Source organism: Notechis scutatus, chromosome Z (genome assembly GCF_049901735.1).
Source record: "Notechis scutatus isolate UNSWTSFEM ecotype Mainland chromosome Z, rNotScu1.2, whole genome shotgun sequence".
Taxonomy (NCBI): domain Eukaryota; kingdom Metazoa; phylum Chordata; class Lepidosauria; order Squamata; family Elapidae; genus Notechis; species Notechis scutatus.
This window is the reverse complement of record NC_142025.1, coordinates 35,278,773-35,286,992: the sequence shown is the minus strand read 5'-3', so window position 1 is coordinate 35,286,992 and position 8,220 is coordinate 35,278,773.

The following is an 8,220-nucleotide window of genomic DNA, read 5'->3' as shown; positions in this document are numbered from 1 at the left end:
TTTGGGATCCAATTATCTGTATTCATACATTGTATATTTAATATATAATAAATTATATAATAGAATCATTTGTAAAGCTTCTCTTTTCAAGGAACATATTATACCAGGGGTGTCGAACTTAAGGCCCACTGGCTGGATAGGGCCCGCGGAGCCGTTCTAGTCCAATGCGAAGATCAGGCCAGTGTGGCTTTGTCCCAGTTTACCTAATGTGAAAAGGAAAAATCAGTTACGGCCCGGTCTACCCAATGCAAAGAGGAACATGCCAGAAGTTTGGGGAGTGGCGTCAAACTAGCCATGCTCACCCAGCTGGCTACACCCATCAGTCAGCCCCTCCCCGCCCAGTCAACCACAGCCCTGATGCAGCCCTCAATGAAATTGATTTTGACACCCCTGTATTACACATTCATTGAGCCTGTAAACTTCAGTAGAACTTTCATAATATACATAATACCAGATGCTAACCCCTTTTCATTATAAGTCTAGAAGACAGGGAGAAGGTGACTTTGGGGAGTGTTTTGTTTTGTTTTTGTTTTGTTTTGTTCCCAAAAGAAGTTTAAGTCTGTTTGATACACTGCCTTCAGAAGAAGGAAGGGTCTCCCGCCTGGGCGGGGGGTTGGACTAGATGACCTATAACAGTGGTGGCTAACCCTTTTGGGCTCCTGTGCCAAAAATTGCAAGCGCGTCAGCACACCCACACTCATGTGCCAGAACCAGAATGCAATGCGTGCCCCCTGCACATACACACGCAATTCCCCCACTCCCACCCCTTACCTGTACTGTGCCTCACAACTGATTTTTTTGGCTGGTTTGAGGCCTTTTTCAGCCTCCCAGAGGCTTGGAAAAAGCCTTTGCAAGGCCTTTCAGGCCGAATTATAGGCCTGTTTTGTCACTTCTGGTATTAATGGGCCTATTATTCATCCTGAAAAGCCTTGCAGAAGCTTTTTCCAAGCCTTTGGGAAGCCAAAAAAGGCCTCAAACCAACCCTCAAAAAATCAGCTGTGAGGTGCGCACATGCGCAGTGAGTTAAGTTTGCCTGAAGCTCAAGTGCCAGCACAAATGGCTCTGCGTGCCACTTGTGGCACACGTGCCATAGGTTCACCATCACAGACGTATAAGGTCCCTTCTAACTCTGATTATCTGTTATCGGAAGGAAGGAAGGAAGGAAGGAAGGAAGGAAGGAAGGAAGGAAGGAAGGAAGGAAGGAAGGAAGGAAGGAAGGAAAGAAGATCTGCCCTAAATAAAAAATAGAACATACTTTTTTGATGGTCGTTTATGAAATAAAACATAAGGAAAAAAGTTGATTTCAGCCAAAACAGACGATTCCATCTGGTTGAGAAAAATAGAACAAGATGTCTATCATATATATGAAGATATAAAGCATAAAGCGATGATTTCAAAAGGTTTCCAAATGCTTTGAAATCTAAATGGTTTGAACATTCTACAGAATGTTTATGCTATTTAAGTCAATAGCAAAATAGATAGCCATCTTTGAAATAATGAAGTTGGCAAGTGAAAGCAATTTCCTTGGTATCAGATTCTGTATGTTGAGAGAGAACAAACCCATGGGTGGTGTATAATTTGCCTGGCACATTCTAAAATTTCCTATTGATTTCAGTCATGTAGGTGAGGTTGTCCCATTGCAGTATTAAAGCAAGAGTCCAATGCCAATCATCTCTATAGGCCCTGAAAGGTACATCTCTAAATATCCAGTCCTGCAGTGAAGGACAGCTTTTTGTAGCAAAACACTTTATGTTTAGGCTTGGGGGTGGGGGGAATAGAACAAAATCATATTCAAATCAATAATATTAAAAATGAATTAAACCAAAGGGATAACCTGTGCTGTTACCTTCCAATAGTAAATTCCTAAATGTCCCTAAGAAAAACTATAGAGAAAGGAAGTTGCACAAACATATCCCTGGAAATTTAAAAGCATTCACAAAAAGAAATTGTAAGATACAGGAACTCTCTTTCTCATCTTCAACATCTTTTCAAGAACATTTGGCAACAAAGAAATGTGATCCTGCCTGAGTGAAACCTTTTATTCAAAGACTGTCTCAGAGGACATGTTCTAACTAAAATACTAGATGGAATCCGACTGGGAACAGAAGCTGATCCTTAACAGGATTTCCTTTTAATAGAAAATGCTATTTAATATTATTGATGTGGGTGTTACAGTTTGCTTCAACATGTCACTTATTTGGAGAGCCTTATACATTCTGGCTAAGAAAACTATAAAGAATTCTGGTAGTTCTTTGACAACTCACCCAAAAGAGCTTTATTGTTGTTGTTCTTATTATCATTAAGTTCAAAGAGACAGGAAATATTTCCTTAAAAAATGTTGATTCCATGTGGCACAATATATGAAAAAGGTAAAAAAAGTCCAGACAACATGCTTCTGTTCCGAGTTTACTATATATTTCATTAAAAAATTAAACAATAATGAAACAAAATTTACTATTCAATTTCATTATGGTTTAATTTTTTAATAAATATATAATTTCAATAACATAATCTATTTTTTTATTTTGAAAGGAATGTCTCTATATACATTCAGAATTAGATACAATTTATATCTATGTGACTAAATTGAATTTAGTTTTTACTATTACAGTATTTAAAGTTTTAAATAATTCTTTTTCTCCATTGGTAGTTTAATATAGCTGGGGTTTATTTCTTTGCTTTATTTCTCAATATATGCTTTTTTAAGAAATAAGTTTAGGTACTGCTTTTTTAATATATGCTTTTTAATAAAATAATTTAGTTTTTAACTTATAAAATCTGTTTGCTATATAATACCTATATCATTTTAAAGTTATATTGCCTTTTAGTTTGTATATAACTTTAAGCCAAACATTAAACTTAACAATTTTTAAAGTTCAATCAAACTATATTAAAATATTTTTTTCTTTTAAGATAGATATTGTGATTTATTTCATATTGCTTATAAAATTATGTTAAAATAGTATAAATTTTGAATTTTTCTCCATTTTTTTGCTAGCTTAGATTTCCGGATGAAGAAATCTTAAATAAAGCTTGTTAATGGACAAAAGAAATTAAGCAACAATTCCTTCACATCATCGTAATGTTCGCTATACCATCTGCCAAGAAAGATACATAACGAAAATGCACCAAAATATTATTCAATTTTTCGGCCCACAAATCAACAGAATGAGTAAAAGATTTTTTTGAGAGCAACAAACGACAATTGTATGCTTTTTAGTGGTGACCAAAAAAATGTTTCCAACTTATTTCAGTTGGAGAAAGGTCATCTGAAGGCACCAGAAGAAGACATAGTGAAATTGATCATCACATTATAATTTACCATTTAATTGATTCAGCAACTGATGAAGGTAGAATAAAATATTGTGTTAAGCATCCAGAAAGTATCCATGATATCAATCACTCTGAGATGTTATCTCTCCAATTGATTTATTAGGAACAGATCTGGCATGTCAAAAGCAATTTCCCAAGTGAAAGTTTTTTGGCGCGTTACACAGAACCCACCTTCTCTCCTTCCTTCTCTCCTCCCACTTCTACACTTCATAAATCATGAGAACCAATTAACTGCAACTGGAAATTCTTAATACAACACACAGAATAACCTTGAACTTTTCAACTCCTCTAACTCTCTAAAAAAATATTGGCAGCTGAATTTTAAAGCTGATTTTTAAAGCTCACTCCTCCTCCTAAAAGAAAAGAAAAAAACACACATATAGGGGTTAATACACTGTCCTTAACCCCCTCCCCCCACGAGGACCCTTCGGTTTGTGGGGAAAATCCTCATGGAATTGGTTAACCAATTGATCAGCATGAACATCCCAACTCTTTACCCAACTAGCATCTGAGAGGGGGTATCCTTTCCATAAGACCAAATATTGCAATCGGCCACGGTGTAATCTAGAATCAAGAATTTTTTGAATCTCATAATGTGTTTTCTCATGTACTGTCAATGGTTTAGGGGGAGCGAGTGGTAGTGGTCTTATCATCGATGTAGTAGCTGGTTTTAGTAAACTACAATGGAACACTGGATGAATTTTCCCCAATAGTCGAGGAAGACGTAATTGGACAGTGACCGGATTGATTATCTTTGAAATTGGGAATGGACCCAAGAATTTTGGACCCAACTTCTTACTGGGCAGTTTCAACGTAAGATACTTGGTCGACATATATACTTTGTCCCCTACTTTAAAAGGCGGTTGAAGGATCTATGTTTATCCACCTGTTTTTTATAAATTTTTGCAGCTTTGTTCAAAGCTTTTTTTGTATCTTCCCACCCTTTCTTTAATGAGTTCATCCATTCTGTCAGGGACATGGATTAGGGAGATTGTTTAGATAACTCTGGCATCGGGACAAAATCCATTCCAGTGTTGATTTGGAATGGAGTCAATCCCATGTGCTATGTACTGCATTATTGTAAGCAACCTCCGCAAAAGGTAATAACTCGGCCCAATTTTCTTGTTGATAATTTACATAGCATCTAATGTATTGTTCAATCATGGCATTAGCCCTCTCCTGCTCCATTACAAGCAGGATGGAAAGCTGAGGATAACCATTGAGATGAGCCAATGAATTTCAGAAATTCCCTCCAAAATTTTGCGGTAAATTGTACCCCTCTGTCTGATATTATTCTGTGAGGTACACCATGTAGTCTATAGATATGTTTCACAAAGAGCTTTGCAAGTTTTTTCACAGATGGAGGCCCTTTGCAGGCTATAAAATGAACCTGTTTAGAGAATAAGTCAATTATAGTCCAAATGACCGTATCCCCTTCACTCTTAGGTAATTCAACAATAAAGTCCATTGCGATTTCTTCCCAAGGTTGGGTTGGTTCAGCAACTTGTTGCAGGAAGCCAGGGGTTTTTCCAGTTCTGTGTTTCATCGTGGCACAAACTGAACAACTTTTTACATAGTCCTCGACATCAGGTTTCATTTTTGGCCACCAGAACTGCCTTCTTAGTAAATGTAGAATTTTTAGGAATCCGAAGTGGCCTCTCAGCCATGAGTCATGGCTATGCTTTAGTACAAGTAGTCTTAGGGTTGTGAGAACATAAAGCTTAGTCCCTTTCCAAGCTAGTCCATCATTCATTGTCAACTCGGTTTGATGGTCCAGGAACCAAGGATCGGTCAATAGGGCCGTTTTCAATTCCGCATTCAGCTTATCTTCCAGGCGTTTGGGGTTGTGGTTAGCTTGGGTTCGAGTGGTTACTTGGCCGGCCAATTGAGCGTCTGAAATTAAGGCTTGTACTATTTCCTCTCAGTGGCTGTCAAACTGAGGTTTTCTGGGCAGAGCATCCACCAGTACGTTTTTCCCTCTGGGGATATATTTAAAGTTGAAATTGAATCGCTTGAAATATTGGCCCAGTGGACTTGTTTGGGCGATAATCTCCTAGGGGTCTTTAGAGCCTCGAGGTTCTTATGATCAGTCCATACCTCAAAGGCCTCTGGCACCCCTTCTAGAAAATGCCTCCAAGTCAATAAAGCCCATCATATGGCGAATGCTTCTTTCTCCCAGACCGCCCACCTTCGCTCTGCGTCTGTCAGCTTTTTGGACACATAAGCGCAAGGCATCAGACGGCCTTGAGAGTCTTTTTGCAGCAAAACGGCTGCCACCGCTACATCACTTGCATCTGTTTGGACAATAAAAGGCTTGGTCGCGTCTGGGTGCTTGAGGGTGGGCTCCGTTGCAAAGAAGTGTTTTAATGTCTCGAAAGCTTTCTGACAGTCCATAGTCCAAGCCAGGGTTGACTCGGTTTTGGTTTGGTGGGTGACGGGCCCATTTTTAATAGCTCTGTCAATGGGAGGACAACTTCAACAAAGGACGGATTGAATTGTCTATAGAAGTTGGCAAACCCCAAAAAACTTTTTTCCCCAAAAGTTGTTTTCGGGTTATGGGGGGTTGCCAGTCCAGCACCGCTTTCACCTTTCTGGGGTCCATTTCAATCCCCAGGTTGGATATTCGGTAGCCTAGGTAGCCTAGCGACTCTTTGTGGAATTCGCATTTTGAGAGTTTCACATATAATTTGGTGGCTAAAGGTTTTTCTAGAACCTGTTGGACCAATTGAACATGTTCTTCCATGGTTTCGCTGAAGATAAGGATGTCATCAAGGTACACGAGGACCCCCCCGGTAAAGGTGCGGATGTAGCACCTCATTGATGAGCTGCATAAACACTGCAGGAGCCCCCTGAAGTCCAAAAGGCATGACTTTGAATTGGAAGCTACCCAGAGGGCAGTTAAAAGCAGTTTTCCACTCATCTCCTTCTTTGATGCGGACCCGATAGTAAGATTCCCTGAGATCTAGCTTTGTGAGTACTTTACCCTTCAACAGGTGGTTCAATAAGTCCTTCATAAGAGAGAGAGGATACATGTTTTTGACGCATACTACGCTCATGCCTCTAAAGTCAACACACAATCTCAATCCGCCATCTTTCTTCTCCTTGAACAGCATGGGGGCAGCTAATCTTGATTTGGCAGGCTCAATAAAACCTCACTCCAAATAGCTGTCGATGTATTTCCTTAATTCAGCCATTTCAGCAGGCGTCATGGAATACATCAGTGGTTCCCAACCTTTTTTTCGTCCCGCACCCCTAAAGAAATTTCACTCAAACCTCGCACCCCCTGAAATTTAGACTTTAGGAACTACTGAACGCGTTAAATATATGGTAGGATTGAATCTTTTCAACTATGTATGTGACGGCCACTAAATAACGATATTTAACTCTACAATGAAAACAAAGTTAATCCATTGCATATAAAATAAAAATGCCAACATATAGCCAATATCCTATTATTTACCTGGACTTTTCTCGCACCCCCTGGAATATCGTCTCGCACCCCCAGGGGCTGCGAGCACCCCAGGTTGGGAACCCCTGGAATACATCTTTGGTTTTGGTAATTTCACCCCGGGCTCTAATTCTATGGTGCAATCAGTGGCTCGATGGGGAGGTAAAACATTACACTCTTCTTCACTGAATACTTTAGTCAAATCTTTGTATTGGTTGGGTACCTGGTGGTTATCTGGGAGAAGGTGGGATGCCATGCATGCTGGCTCAGGCTCTGGGTTCGAGCTGACTGGTGGCTTTGTAGTGGGTGGAAGAGGGGGCAATGGGCCCAGTCCAATAAGGATTTTTCTGAATCCATCCTCCCAATTGATCATCGGGGCCCATTTGTCTAGCCAAGCAAGTCCCAGTATTATTGATTCTGACATCTTGGGGGCCACTATGAAGTGTATGAGTTCACGATGGGGCCCTAATTCCATCTTGATTAATTCTGTCAATTGAGTGGCTGGGGCTCCACCAATTAAGGTTCCATCCAATTGCTCAAATCTGATTGGGAGTTTTAGCAGGTTAGTCTTTATGCCCAATTGTTCAACGATGGGGAATCCGATAAGACATCTGGAACACCCAGTATCAATGACAACTTCTAACTCCCCAGCCTCCCCCGTGTTTGGTACCACTAACTTGACCTTGACTGTAAAAGGTATGATGGGATCACTCACCATTGGGTCATCTTTGCAGGTCGGGTTTTCAGGGATGTGGTGTCAGTCTGGTGGTCCGTTGCTCCCATCTGTGTAGAGGGGGCTTTCCCAGCTGTGTTTGGCGAACCCGTCCCTGCCTGGAGGTTTTGATTCTTCCAATGTCTAACAGCTGTATTAGGCTTCGACTGCGGAGCTTGTGGCACAGGAGCAGGGGCTAGACAGTCTGCTTCCCTATGACTGGCTTGGCCACATTGGTAATATTTCAGCACCCTGGTGGGTCAGGTACGAGCAGGTTTGGCTGTGGTCTCCTCACCACAATTCTCTTAGTCGGGGCTGCCGGAAGGGGTTTGCTATGTGGGTTGCTGCTGCGATCTAAGCTGAGGGAGGCGGTATACCACGACTGTAAGGTCTCTGGGATTCCCCTAATTTCACAGGCCTTTACTTCTGGATCAACGGATTTTTTTTTAAATAGTGTAAAGTCATTCTTTCTGGCCAATCCATGAGGTGGCTTGTGACCCTTCTAAAGTCCCAATGAATTCTGACAATGGTCGCTTGCCTTGCCTCATTTCCATTAACTTCTCCTCATTCTCTGCTACCCTGTCTGGATTTTCAAATCTGAGTCTTAATAATTGAATAAATCCATTTACATCGTATAATTCGGGGGCTTGTTCGTTGCATAGTTGGGCCACCCAGAAGCATCCCCTTCATTCATCCCATTTGTTATGGCTGTAACCAAATCGCGCTC